Consider the following 13,981-nt stretch of genomic DNA (forward strand, 5'->3'; position numbering starts at 1 on the left):
GTCGGCGGCGGCGGTTGAGTAGGGGAATCGAGGGTGCGGGGGGTCGGCGGCGGCGGCCGGTGGACCGGGGGGTGCTCGGCGGCGAGGGGGACCGGATCTGGCGAGGTGGGATAGCGATTGAGATGGAGGGGGATCGAGATTGAGTGTCCATGAAATTTAAAAATATTCATGATAGTTCAAAAAGTTCCCATGAAATACAATCGAGAAATGAAGGCTACGATTTAAATACAATCGATCTTAGCTAGCTATCTGTTCACAATCTTCTTGCCCTTCTTTTTCGCAAATGGAGTTCTTCTGTGGAACGGACATCCTTTAGGTAGGGTGGTCCTGCTTCTTCTTGTGGTGTATGCTGCTACTTCATCATCGTCGTCATGTTTGATCCTCGGGTCGCCGTACTTGTCGAAGTCTTGCTCATTGGCTACTCCATCCATTCCGATGATCTTCCTTTTGCCTCTCCTCACGACAACACGACTGGGCTTTGACGGGTCGGTAATGAAGAAGCATTGGTCCACTTGGGAAGCCAGTACCCATGGCTCATTTTTCGCGGTGACGCTTCGGGTATAACCATGGTGGTGAAATACCGGTCTTCTTTTAGGACGCTCTTGGCCCATCTGACACGGAACATCGGGACCTTCTCTCCAGCGTAGCTCAGCTCCCAGATCTCCTCGATCCTTCCGTAGTATCTGTCCTTGTCGTTACCGGTGTAGGAATCCATCGTTACCCCGGAGTTCTGATAACCATCGCTCTTCATGTCCTTGGCCTCGGTGTAGAATGTGTAGCCGTTGATATCGTACGCCTCATAGGTCATCAGGTTGTGCTCGGTACCCTGTGACAAGGCGAATATGAGTTGTTCTTCCGCGGAAGAATCCTCATGTAAAGGGTACGACAGAAGCTTCTGCTTGAACCAACGCGTGAAACATGAGTTGTGCTCTTTGAGTATATCTCCGTCCATCCTCTGTTGGCCTCGGTCATTGTACGTCTTCTTAATAAAGGTTTTGTGTTGTACCACCCAAGGATCGACCACGTCTATGTGTTGTAGCGCGACTAGGTTTGCTCTTTCAAAGTTGGCGAGTCGACCCTCGAAGTCGACATGCATTTCGCGACGACCCTCACGGTGACCCCATCCAGTGAGCCTGCCGAGGTGCCTGTTGACGGGCAGACCAACGGGGTTCTCGATGCCTAGATAATTCGTGCAGTAGGAGATGCACTCTTCGGTCAGAAAGCCCCTGGCTATGCTTCCCTCTGGACGTGACATGTTGCGAACGTATCCTTTGATGACACCATTCATCCTTTCGAATGGCATCATGCTATGTAGGAACGTCGGCCCAAGATGGATGATATCGTCCATGATATGGACCAGCAGATGCACCATAACGTCGAAGAATGCGGGTGGGAAGTACATCTCAAGCTCGCATAGTATCACCACGATATCTTCCTGTAGCCTTCTGAGTTGCCTCACGCGAACAGACTTTCGAGAGATGATGTCGAAAAAGTTGCATAGGCCAAATAGGGTTTCACAGACGTGCGCGTCCATGATCCCACGGATTGCAGCTGGAAGTATCTGCGTCATCAGCACGTGACAGTCGTGAGACTTCATCCCGCTGAACTTCAGCTTCGCTGGGTCTAGGTATCTGCTTATCTTCCCCGCGTAACCGTAAGGATGTTTTACTCCTATGAGGCAGGTGAAAAACTGCTCGATCTCCTCCTGATTAGAGTGAAGCACGTGGGAGGGTAGTCATTTCCGGTCTTCTTGGCCTTTTTTCCTTAACAACGACTTTCCGTGTCCTGCTTCGCCTCATCATCATCATCATCATCATCATGATCATCATATATAGCGTGAAGCTCCTGCCTGATGCCCATTGATTTCAAGTCTGCCCTTGCTTTCGGCCCATCTTTGGTCCTCTCTGGCATGTTGAGCAGGGTACCAAGCAGACTCTCGCAAACGTTCTTCGTGATATGCATGACATGAAGGCTGTGAGGCACAAGGTGGATCTTCCAGTACGGCAAGTCCCAGAAAACAGACCTCGTTTTCCATACCTTCAGCAGCGGCTCTGGCGCCTTTCGCTTCTTTCCCGGCTCTGGCGCCTTTTGCTTCTTTCCCGACAGTGGGCAGTCTTTCCAATTTTTCAACAGCTCGTCTATTTCCTCCCCGCTCCTCGTACGCGGGCGTCCTCGGGGTTCGGTTTCACCATCGAATAGATCCTTGCGTTTTCTCCACGGGTCATCATCGCGAAGCCACCTTCGATGTCCCATGAACACGGTTTCGAAGACCCGGGATCTCTATCTAGCTGGCGATACGTTGTGTCATCCATGCACCTGACGCATCCAGAAAATCCGTGGACCACCTGCCCCGCGACATATCCGTAACCGAGATAGTCGTGCACCGTCGTGAGCAGCGCGGCTCTCATAGGGAAATATTCTTTCTCTGCAGCGTCCCACGTATTGGCTGGCGTATTCCACAGTGTGTCAACTCCTCTTTCAGCAGCCCCGGATACAGATTGATGTCGTTCCCTGGTTGTTTCGGTCCTTCAATTAGCATACTCATGTGAATGTACTTCCTCTTCATGCACAACCAGGGGGAAGGTTGTACATCCACACAAACACAGGCCAGGTGCTATGTGTGCTTCTCTGGCTGCGAAACGGATTGACTCCATCGGTGCTCGCGCCCAACACGATGTTCCTTGGATCGTTCCCAAATTCTGGGTCTTCGAAGTTCAACGCTTGCCACTGGCTCGCATCCTTAGGGTGACTCAGCATCTTGTCTTTTTTATCTATCTCCGGATCATTTGCGTCATCTTCTCGCTTCTTCTCTTCCCTATCCGCGTGCCAACACAGGAGCTTTGCTACCTTAGGGTCCGTGAAATACCGCTGCAGACGAGGAGTGATCGGAAAGTACCACACCACTTTTCGAGGAGCTTTCTTCCTCTTCTTGTATCGAGTGACGCCGCACACCGGACATATGGTTGACTCCGCGTGCTCGTCCCGATAAATGATGCAATTGTTCATGCACACATGGTATTTCACGTGCGGTAAATCCGGAGAACACACGATTTTCTTCGCCTCCTCCAAACTGGTCGGGCACTTGTTCCCCTTGGGAAGACGTTCGTGCTAGAATGACATGTTCTCGTCGAAGCATGCGTCGGTCATTTTGTGTTTTACCTTCATCTCCAGAGCCATGAGCGTTACTTTCAGGCGGGTCTCCTCGGGCCTGCATCCTTCATACAATGGAGTAACCGCGTCTAACTCAAGTTGATCCATCTTGGCTTTCTCTCGGGTGGCAGCTCTTGCGTTATCCGTCTGCTTGAGAAGCAGCTCTTGAATATGAGGGTGCTGCACCCAGCCCATCGATGGTCCAGCGTCGTCTGCTCCACCGGCATCATCATCTTCATGATCATGCCCGTCGTCTGCTCCGGCATCTTCCTCATCATCATGTCCTGCATCTTCTACATGATGACTGTGTACAGCATCACCGTCGTGATCATCTCCTGGGGATTCTTCGTCTTCTCGCCCGCCCGAGCCGCGGTGGTTATCTTGCTGCCCTTCCTCATTTCTTGCCCGGCCCCCATGGACGACTTCGTAGTCATCTTCATCACCTTGCCACCAATAGCCATCCATGAAACCACGCAAGAGCAGGTGGTCCCGCACCTGCCCAGATTCCGGGTCCGCAATAAGGCTCTTCAGCTTGCATCTTCGACACGGACATCTTATCTCCGTCTCGTTCTTTTGAAGCATCTCGGCCTTCGCGGACCTCAAAAACCTATTCACGATGCCTTCGGTCATCATGCGGACCATGGTCGCCTGCGGGGTAGAGCAAAACGATATTTTAGAACCAAGAAAAAATTTGGCATGACTTTCCCTAAAAATAGGACCAAAAAGAATGCTTAATGCCAAAATTCTCGCCGAAACGGAAATGAATCAACATTCCGGCAAAATATTGGCAACTATCGCATTTCAAATACCGGTACACCTCCAAACACAAACACATATGCAACACCACAAACATATGCAACACCACGAACATACATAGATCTAGTTAGGCCATAAAAAGTGCATGTGCACTTTGTTGTAGGGAGAACAACATAAATATAGCTTCCCCCCTTACTTACCTATCAAAACAAGGTAATTTAACCACTTAAATTGAATGAATCTATGGTGGAAATGAGGTGAAAAAGAGGAGGCACCCGAGACAAGGAGGAGGTGGAGAGAATGAAGTGGGGAGAAAGTGAGTGTGGGTAGGAGAGGCTGTCCAAAATATCTTGATGCTGCCCACTTACTAATGGCGCACCAACTCTAAATGCGCCATTAGTAATCCAGGTTACTAATGGCGCACCTTCTGGTGGTGCGCCATTAGTAGTTTTGCAAAAAAAAATACTAATGGCGCACTGTCCCACAGTGCGCCATTACTAGTTTAAACTAGTAATGGCGCACAGTGGAACAGTGCGCCATTAATAGTTTTGCAAAAACGGGAATACAAAATATAATAAAAAAAACAACATTAGTGGCGCACTTTCTGGCAGGTGCGCCATTACTAGTTACAACTAGTAATGGCGCACTGTGTCTGGATGCGCCATTAGTATGTTTGGACAGGCACACTAGTTAATTTTTTTTGATACTAATGGCGCACCCTGGGCCAGGTGCGCTATTAGTAGTTTCAACTCTAATGGCGTATCAGAAGGTGGTGCGCCATTAGTATATACTAATGGCGCACCGCTTGTCTGGTGCGCCATTAGTGTCAATCCCATCTATAGCCCTTTTTCTAGTAGTGGAACCTTAAGTGTGTAGACCCTACGGGTTCGGGAGACATGTAGACATGACCGAGATGGCTCTCCGGTCAATAACCAACAGCGGGATCTGGATACCCATGTTGGCTCCCACATGCTCCTCGATGATTGTTGGGGAACGTTGCAGAAAACAAAAATTTTCCTACTCGTTTCACCAAGATCATCTAGGAGTTCATCTAGCAACGAGTCATTGGATGCATCTACATACCTTTGTAGATCGCGAGCGGAAGCGTTCAAAAGAACGGTGATGATGTAGTCGTACTCGACGTGATCTAAATCACCGATGACCAGCGCCGAATGGACGGCACCTCCGCGTTCAACACACGTACGAGACGGGAGACGTCTCCTCCTTCTTGATCCAGCAAGGGGGAAGGAGAGGTTGATGAAGATCCAGCAGCACGACGGCGTGGTGGTGGATGCAGGGCGTCACAGCAGCAGGGCTTCGCCGAGACTACGAGGGAGAGACGTAACGGGGGGAGGTGGAGGCGCCAGGGGCTGGTGTAAAATCCCTCCTCTCCCCCCCACTATATATAGGGGTGCCAAGGGGGGGGCGCCGGCCCTAGTAGATGGCATCTACTAGGGGGGCGGCGGCCAAGGGGAGGTTTCCCTCCCCCCCAAGGCACCTAGGGGTGCCTTCCACCACATGGACTCTTCCATGGTGGAAACCCTAGGCGCATGGGCCTATAGGGGCTGGTGCCCTTGGCCCATCTAGGCCAAGGCGCACCCCTACAGCCCATGTGCCCCCCCGGGACAGGTGGCCCCACCCGGTGGACCCCCGGGACCCTTTCGGTGGTCCCGGTACAATACCGATAACCCCGAAACTTGTCCCGATGCCCGAAATAGCACTTCCTATATATAATTCTTTACCTCCGGACCATTCCGGAACTCCTCGTGACGTCCGGGATCTCATCCGGGACTCCAAACAACATTTGGGTTTCTGCATATACATATCTTCATAACCCTAGCGTCACCGAACCTTAAGTGTGTAGACCCTACGGGTTCGGGAGACAAGCAGACATGACCGAGACGACTCTCCGGTCAATAACCAACAGCGGGATCTGGATACCCATGTTGGCTCCCACATGCTCCACGATGATCTCATCGGATGAACCACGATGTCGAGGATTTAATCAATCCCGTACGCTATTCCCTTTGTCTATCGATATGTTACTTGCCCGAGATTCGATCGTCGGTATCCCAATACCTCGTTCAATCTTGTTACCGGCAAGTCACTTTACTCGTACCGCAATGCATGATCCCGTGACCAGACACTTGGTCACTCTGAGCTCATTATGATGATGCATTACCGAGTGGGCCCAGTGATACCTCTCCGTCATACGGAGTGACAAATCCCAGTCTTGATCCATGTCACCCAACAGACACTTTCGGAGATACCCGTAGTCTACCTTTATAGTCACCCAGTTACTTGTGACGTTTGGCATACCCAAAGCACTCCTACGGTATCCGGGAGTTACACGATCTCATGGTCTAAGGAAAAGATACTTGACATTGGAAAACTCTAGCAAACGAACTATACGATCTTGTGCTATGTTTAGGATTGGGTCTTGTCCATCACATCATTCTCCCAATGATGTGATCTCGTTATCAATGACATCCAGTGTCCATAGTCAGGAAACCATGACTATCTGTTGATCAACGAGCTAGTCAACTAGAGGCTCACTAGGGACATGTTGATGTCTGTTATTCACACATGTATTACGATTTCCGGATAACACAATTATAGCATGAATAAAGACAATTATCATGAACAAGGAAATATAATAATAATGCTTTTATTATTGCCTCTAGGGCATATTTCCAACAGTCTCCCACTTGCACTAGAGTCAATAATCTAGTTACATTGTGATGAATCGAACACCCATAGAATTCTGGTGTTGATCAAGTTTTGCTCTAGGGAGAGGTTTAGTCAACGGATCTGCTATATTCAGGTCCGTATGTACTTTACAAATCTCTATGTCTCCATCTTGAACATTTTCACGAATGGAGTTGAAGCGACGCTTGATGTGCCTTGTCTTGTTGTGAAACCTGGGCTCCTTGGCAAGTGCAATAGCTCCAGTGTTGTCACAGAAGAGCTTGATCGGCCCCGACGCATTGGGTATGACTCCTAGGTCGGTGATGAACTCCTTCACCCATATTGCTTCATGTGCTGCCTCCGAGGCTGCCATTTACTCCGCTTCACATGTAGATCCCACCATGACGCTTTGCTTGCAACTGCACCAGCTTACTGCCCCACCATTCAAAATATACACGTATCCGGTTTGTGACTTAGAGTCATCCAGATCTGTGTCGAAGCTAGCGTCGACGTAACCCTTTACGACGAGCTCTTCGTCACCTCCATAAACGAGAAACATTTCCTTAGTCCTTTTCAGGTACTTCAGGATATTCTTGACCGCTGTCCAGTGTTCCTTGCCGGGATTACTTTGGTACCTTCCTACCAAACTGACGGCAAGGTTAACATCAGGTCTGGTACACAGCATGGCATACATAATAGAACCTATGGCTGAGGCATAGGGGATGACGCTCATCTCTTCTATATCTTCTGCCGTGGTCGGACATTGAGCTGAGCTCAATTTCACACCTTGTAACAAAGGCAAGAACCCCTTCATGGATTGATCCATATTGAACTTCTTCAATATCTTATCAAGGTATGTGCTTTGTGAAAGACCTATGAGGTGTCTTGATCTATCTCTATAGATTTTGATGCCTAATATATAAGCAGCTTCTCCAAGGTCCTTCATTGAAAAACTTTTATTCAAGTAGGCCTTGATGCTGTCCAAGAGTTCTATATCATTTCCCATCAAAAGTATGTCATCTACATATAATATGAGAAATGCTACAGAGCTCCCACTCACTTTCTTGTAAACGCAGGCTTCTCCATAAGTCTGTGTAAACCCAAACTCTTTGATCATCTCATCAAAGCGACTGTTCCAACTCCGAGATGCTTGCACCAGCCCATAAATCGAGCGTTGGAGCTTGCACACTTTGTCAGCATTCTTAGGATCGACAAAACCTTCCGGCTGCATCATATACAATTCTTCCTTAAGGAAACCATTAAGGAATGCCGTTTTGACGTCCATTTGCCATATTTCGTAATCATAGAATGCGGCAATTGCTAACATGATTCGGACGGACTTCAGCTTCGCTACCGGTGAGAAAGTCTCATCGTAGTCAACCCCTTGAACTTGTCGATAACCCTTAGCGACAAGCCGAGCTTTATAGATGGTCACATTACCATCCGCGTCTATCTTCTTCTTAAAGATCCATTTATTTTCTATGGCTCGCCGCTCAACGGGCAAGTCAGTCAAAGTCCATACTTTGTTTTCATACATGGATCCTATCTCGGATTTCATGGCTTCTAGCCATTTGTCGGAATCCGGGCCCGCCATCGCTTCTTCATAGTTCGAAGGTTCACCGTTGTCTAACAGCATGATTTCCAAGACAGGGTTGCCGTACCACTCTGGTGCGGAACGTGTCCTTGTGGACCTTCGAATTTCAGTAGGGGCTTGATCAGAAGTATCTTGATCATTGTCATTAACTTCCTCTCTAGTCGGTGCAGGCACCTCAGGAACATTTTCTTGAGTTGCGCCATTTTCCGGTTCAAGAGGTAATACTTCATCAAGCTCTACTTTCCTCCCACTTACTTCTTTCGAGAGAAACTCTTTCTCCAGAAAGGACCCATTCTTGGCAACAAAGATCTTGCCTTCGGATCTGAGGTAGAAGGTGTACCCAATAGTTTCTTTTGGGTATCCTATGAAGACGCATTTTTCCGACTTGGGTTCGAGCTTTTCAGGTTGAAGTTTCTTGACATAAGCATCGCATCCCCAAACTTTTAGAAACGACAGCTTAGGTTTCTTCCCAAACCACAATTCATACGGTGTCGTCTCAACGGATTTTGATGGAGCCCTATTTAAAGTGAATGCGGCAGTCTATAAAGCATAGCCCCAAAAAGAAAGCGGTAAATCGGTAAGAGACATCATAGATCGCACCATATCTAATAGAGTGCGATTACGACGTTCGGACACACCATTACGCTGAGGTGTTCCAGGTGGCGTGAGTTGTGAAACTATTCCACATTTTCTTAAGTGTGCCCCAAACTCGTGACTCAAGTATTCTCCTCCACGATCTGATCATAGAAACTTGATTTTCCTGTCACGTTGATTTTCAACCTCACTCTGAAATTCCTTGAACTTTTCAAAGGTTTCAGACTTGTGTTTCATTAAGTAGATATACCCATACCTACTTAAATCATCAGTGAGGGTGAGAACATAACGATAGCCACCGCGAGCCTCAACACTCATTGGACCGCACACATCAGTATGTATGATTTCCAATAAGTCGGTTGCTCGCTCCATTGTTCCTGAGAACGGAGTCTTGGTCATTTTACCCATAAGGCATGGTTCGCATGTGTCAAATGATTCATAATCAAGAGACTCTAAAAGTCCATCAGCATGGAGCTTCTTCATGCGTTTGACACCTATGTGACCAAGGCGGCAGTGCCACAGGTATGTGGGACTATCATTATCAACCTTACTTCTTTTGGCACTCACATTATGAACATGTGTAGCATCACGTTCGAGATTCATAAAGAATAAACCATTCACCATAGGAGCATGACCATAAAACATATCTCTCATAAAAATGGAACAACCATTATTCTCAGATTTAAAAGAGTAGCCATCTCGAATTAAACAAGATCCTGATACAATGTTCATGCTCAAAGCTGGCACTAAATAACAATTATTAAGGTTTAAAACTAATCCCGAAGGGAGATGCAGAGGTAGCGTGCCGACGGCGATCACATTGACCTTGGAACCATTCCCGACGCGCATCGTCACCTCGTCCTTTGCCAGTTTCCGCTTATTTTGCAGCACCTGCTTTGAGTTACAAATGTGAGCAAGTGCACCGGTATCAAATACCCAGGAGCTACTACGGGCACTAGTAAGGTACACATCAATTACATGTATATCACATATACCTTTTGTTTTGCCGGCCTTCTTATCTGCTAAGTACTTAGGGCAGTTCCGCTTCCAGTGACCGCTTCCCTTGCAATAAAAGCACTCAGTCTCGGGCTTGGGTCCATTCTTTGGCTTCTTCCCGGCAGCTTGCTTGCCGGGCGCGGCAACCTCCTTGCCGTCCTTCTTGAAGTTCTTTTTACCCTTGCCTTTCTTGAACTTATTGGTTTTATTGACCATCAACACTTGATGTTCCTTCCTGACTTCTACCTCTGCTGATTTCAGCATAGCAAATACTTCAGGAATGGTCTTTTCCATCCCCTGCATATTGAAGTTCATCACAAAGCTCTTGTAGCTTGGTGGAAGCGACTGGAGGATTCTGTCAATGACCGCATCATCCGGGAGATTAACTCCCAGCTGAGTCAAGCGGTTATGCAACCCAGACATAGTGAGTATGTGCTCACTGACAGAACTGTTTTCCTCCATCTTACAGCTGAAGAATTTGTCGGAGACTTCATATCTCTCGACCCGGGCATGAGCTTGGAAAACCATTTTCAGCTCTTCGAACATCTGATATGCTCCATGTCTCTCAAAACGCTTTTGGAGCCCCGGCTCTAGGCTGTAAAGCATGAGTAGTCATCGAAACGTGCCTGCCAAGCGTTCATAACATCTTGTTCTGCAGGGAGAACGGGTGCGTCACCAAGCGGTGCTTGTAGGACATAATCTTTCTTGGCAGCTATGAGGATGATCCTCAGGTTCCGGACCCAGTCCGTATAGTTGCTGCCATCGTCTTTCAGCTTGGTTTTCTCTAGGAACGCGTTGAAGTTGAGGACTACGTTGGCCATTTAATCTACAAGACATATTGTAAAATCTTTAGACTAAGTTCATGATAATTAAGTTCAACTAATCAAATTATTAATGAACTCCCACTTAGATTAGATATCCCTCTAGTCATCTAAGTATTACATGATCCGAGTTAAACTAGACCGTGTCCGATCATCACGTGAGACGGACTAGTCAACATCGGTGAACATCTTCATGTTGATCGTATCTTCTACGACTCATGCTCGACCTTTCGGCCTTCCGTGTTCCGAGGCCATGTCTGTACATGCTAGGCTCGTCAAGTCAACCTAAGTGTTTGCATGTGTAAATCTGTCTTACACCCGTTGTATGTGAACGTCTGAATAAAACACCCGATCATCACGTGGTGTTTTTAAACAGCGAACTGTCGCAACGGTGCACAGTTAGGGGGAACACTTCTTGAAATTAGTATGAGGGATCACCTTATTTACTACCGTCGTCCTAAGTAAACAAGATGCAAAACATGATAAACATCACATGCAATCAAATAATAAACTTGACATGATATGGCCAATATCACATAGCTCCTTTGATCTCCATCTTGGGGCTCCATGATCATCTTGTCACCGGCTTGACACCATGATCTCCATCATCATGATCTCCATCATCGTGTCTCCATGAAGTTGCTCGCCAACTATTACTTCTACTACTATGGCTAACACGTTTAGCAATAATGTAAAGTAATTTACATGGCGTTTCTCGATGACACGCAGGTCATATAAAAAAATAAAGACAACTCCTATGGCTCCTGCCGGTTGTCATACTCATCGACATGCAAGTCGTGAATCCTATTACAATAGCATGAACATCTCATACATCACATATAGATCATTCATCATTCATCACAACTTTGGCCATATCATATCACAAACCACTTGCTGCAAAAACAAGTTAGACGTCCTCTAATTGTTGTTGCAAGTTTTACGTGGCTGAATTAGGGTTCTAGCAAGAACGTCTTCTTACCTACATTAAAGCCACGACGTGATTTGTCAACTTCTATTTACCCTTCATAAGGACCCTGTTCATCGATTCCGCTCCAACTAAAGTAGGAGAGACAGACACCCGCCAGCCACCTTATGCAACTAGTGCATGTTAGTCGGTGGAACCGGTCTCACGTAAGCGTACGTGTAAGGTTGGTCCGGGCCACTTCATCCCACAATACCGCTGAAGCAAGAAAGGACTAGTAACGGCAAGAAAGTTGACAAATCTACGCCCACAACAAATTGTGTTCTACTCGCGCAAGAAGAACTACGCATAGACCTAGCTCATGATGCCACTGTTGGGGAACGTTGCAGAAAACAAAAAATTTCCTACTCGTTTCACCAAGATCATCTAGGAGTTCATCTAGCAATGAGTCATTGGATGCATCTACATACCTTTGTAGATCGCGAGCGGAAGCGTTCAAAAGAACGGTGATGATGTAGTCGTACTCGACGTGATCCAAATCACCGATGACCAGCGCCGAACGGACGGCACCTCCGCGTTCAACACACGTACGGGACGGGAGACGTCTCCTCCTTCTTGATCCAGCAAGGGGGAAGGAGAGGTTGATGAAGATCCAGCAGCACGACGGCGTGGTGCTGGATGCAGGGCGTCACAGCAGCAGGGCTTCGCCGAGACTACGAGGGAGAGACGTAACGGGGGGAGGTGGAGGCGCCAGGGGCTGGTGTAAAATCCCTCCTCTCCCCCCCACTATATATAGGGGTGCCAAGGGGGGGCGACGGCCCTAGTAGATGGCATCTACTAGGCGGGGCGGCGGCCAAGGGGAGGTTTCCCTCCCCCCCAAGGCACCTAGGGGTGCCTTCCACCACATGGACTCTTCCATGGTGGAAACCCTAGGCGCATGGGCCTATAGGGGCTGGTGCCCTTGGCCCATCCAGGCCAAGGAGCACCCCCTACAGCCCATGTGGCCCCCCGGGACAGGTGGCCCCACCCGGTGGACCCCCGGGACCCTTCCGGTGGTCCCGGTACAATACCGATAACCCCGAAACTTGTCCCGATGCCCGAAATAGCACTTCCTATATATAATTCTTTACCTCCGGATCATTCCGGACTCCTCGTGACGTCCGGGATCTCATCCGGGACTCCGAACAACATTCGGGTTTCTGCATATACATATCTTCATAACCCTAGCGTCACCGAACCTTAAGTGTGTAGACCCTACGGGTTCGGGAGACAAGCAGACATGACCGAGACGACTCTCCGGTCAATAACCAACAGCGGGATCTGGATACCCATGTTGGCTCCCACATGCTCCACGACGATCTCATCGGATGAACCACGATGTCGAGGATTTAATCAATCCCGTACGCTATTCCCTTTGTCTATCGATATGTTACTTGCCCGAGATTCGATCGTCGGTATCCCAACACCTCGTTCAATCTCGTTACCGGCAAGTCACTTTACTCGTACCGCAATGCATGATCCCGTGACCAGGCACTTGGTCACTCTGAGCTCATTATGATGATGCATTACCGAGTGGGCCCAGTGATACCTCTCCGTCATACGGAGTGACAAATCCCAGTCTTGATCCATGTCACCCAACAGACACTTTCGGAGATACCCGTAGTCTACCTTTATAGTCACCCAGTTACGTTGTGACGTTTCACATACCCAAAGCACTCCTACGGTATCCGGGAGTTACACGATCTCATGATCTAAGGAAAAGATACTTGACATTGGAAAACTCTAGCAAACGAACTATACGATCTTGTGCTATGTTTAGGATTGGGTCTTGTCCATCACATCATTCTCCCAATGATGTGATCTCGTTATCAATGACATCCAGTGTCCATAGTCAGGAAACCATGACTATCTGTTGATCAACGAGCTAGTCAACTAGAGGCTCACTAGGGACATGTTGGTGTCTGTTATTCACACATGTATTACGATTTCCGGATAACACAATTATAGCATGAATAAAGACAATTATCATGAACAAGGAAATATAATAATAATGCTTTTATTATTGCCTCTAGGGCATATTTCCAACAATGATCTCATTGGATGAACCACGATGTCAGGGATTCAAGCAACCCCGTATACAATTCCCTTTGTCAATCGGTACGTTACTTGCCCGAGATTCGATCGTTGGTATCCCAATACCTCGTTCAATGTCGTCGCCGGCAAGTCACTTTACTCGTACCATAATGCATGATCCCGTGACCAGACACTTGGTCAATTTGAGCTCATTATTATGATGCATTACCGAGTGGGCCCAGAGATACCTCTCCATCATACGGAGTGACAAATCCCAGTCTCGATTCGTGCCAACCCAACAGACACTTTCGGAGATACCTGTAATGTACCTTTATAGTCAACCAGTTACGTTGTGACGTTTGGCACACCGAAAGCACTCCTACGGTA

Source organism: Triticum aestivum, chromosome 3A, assembly GCF_018294505.1.
Source record: "Triticum aestivum cultivar Chinese Spring chromosome 3A, IWGSC CS RefSeq v2.1, whole genome shotgun sequence".
Lineage (NCBI taxonomy): Eukaryota > Viridiplantae > Streptophyta > Magnoliopsida > Poales > Poaceae > Triticum > Triticum aestivum.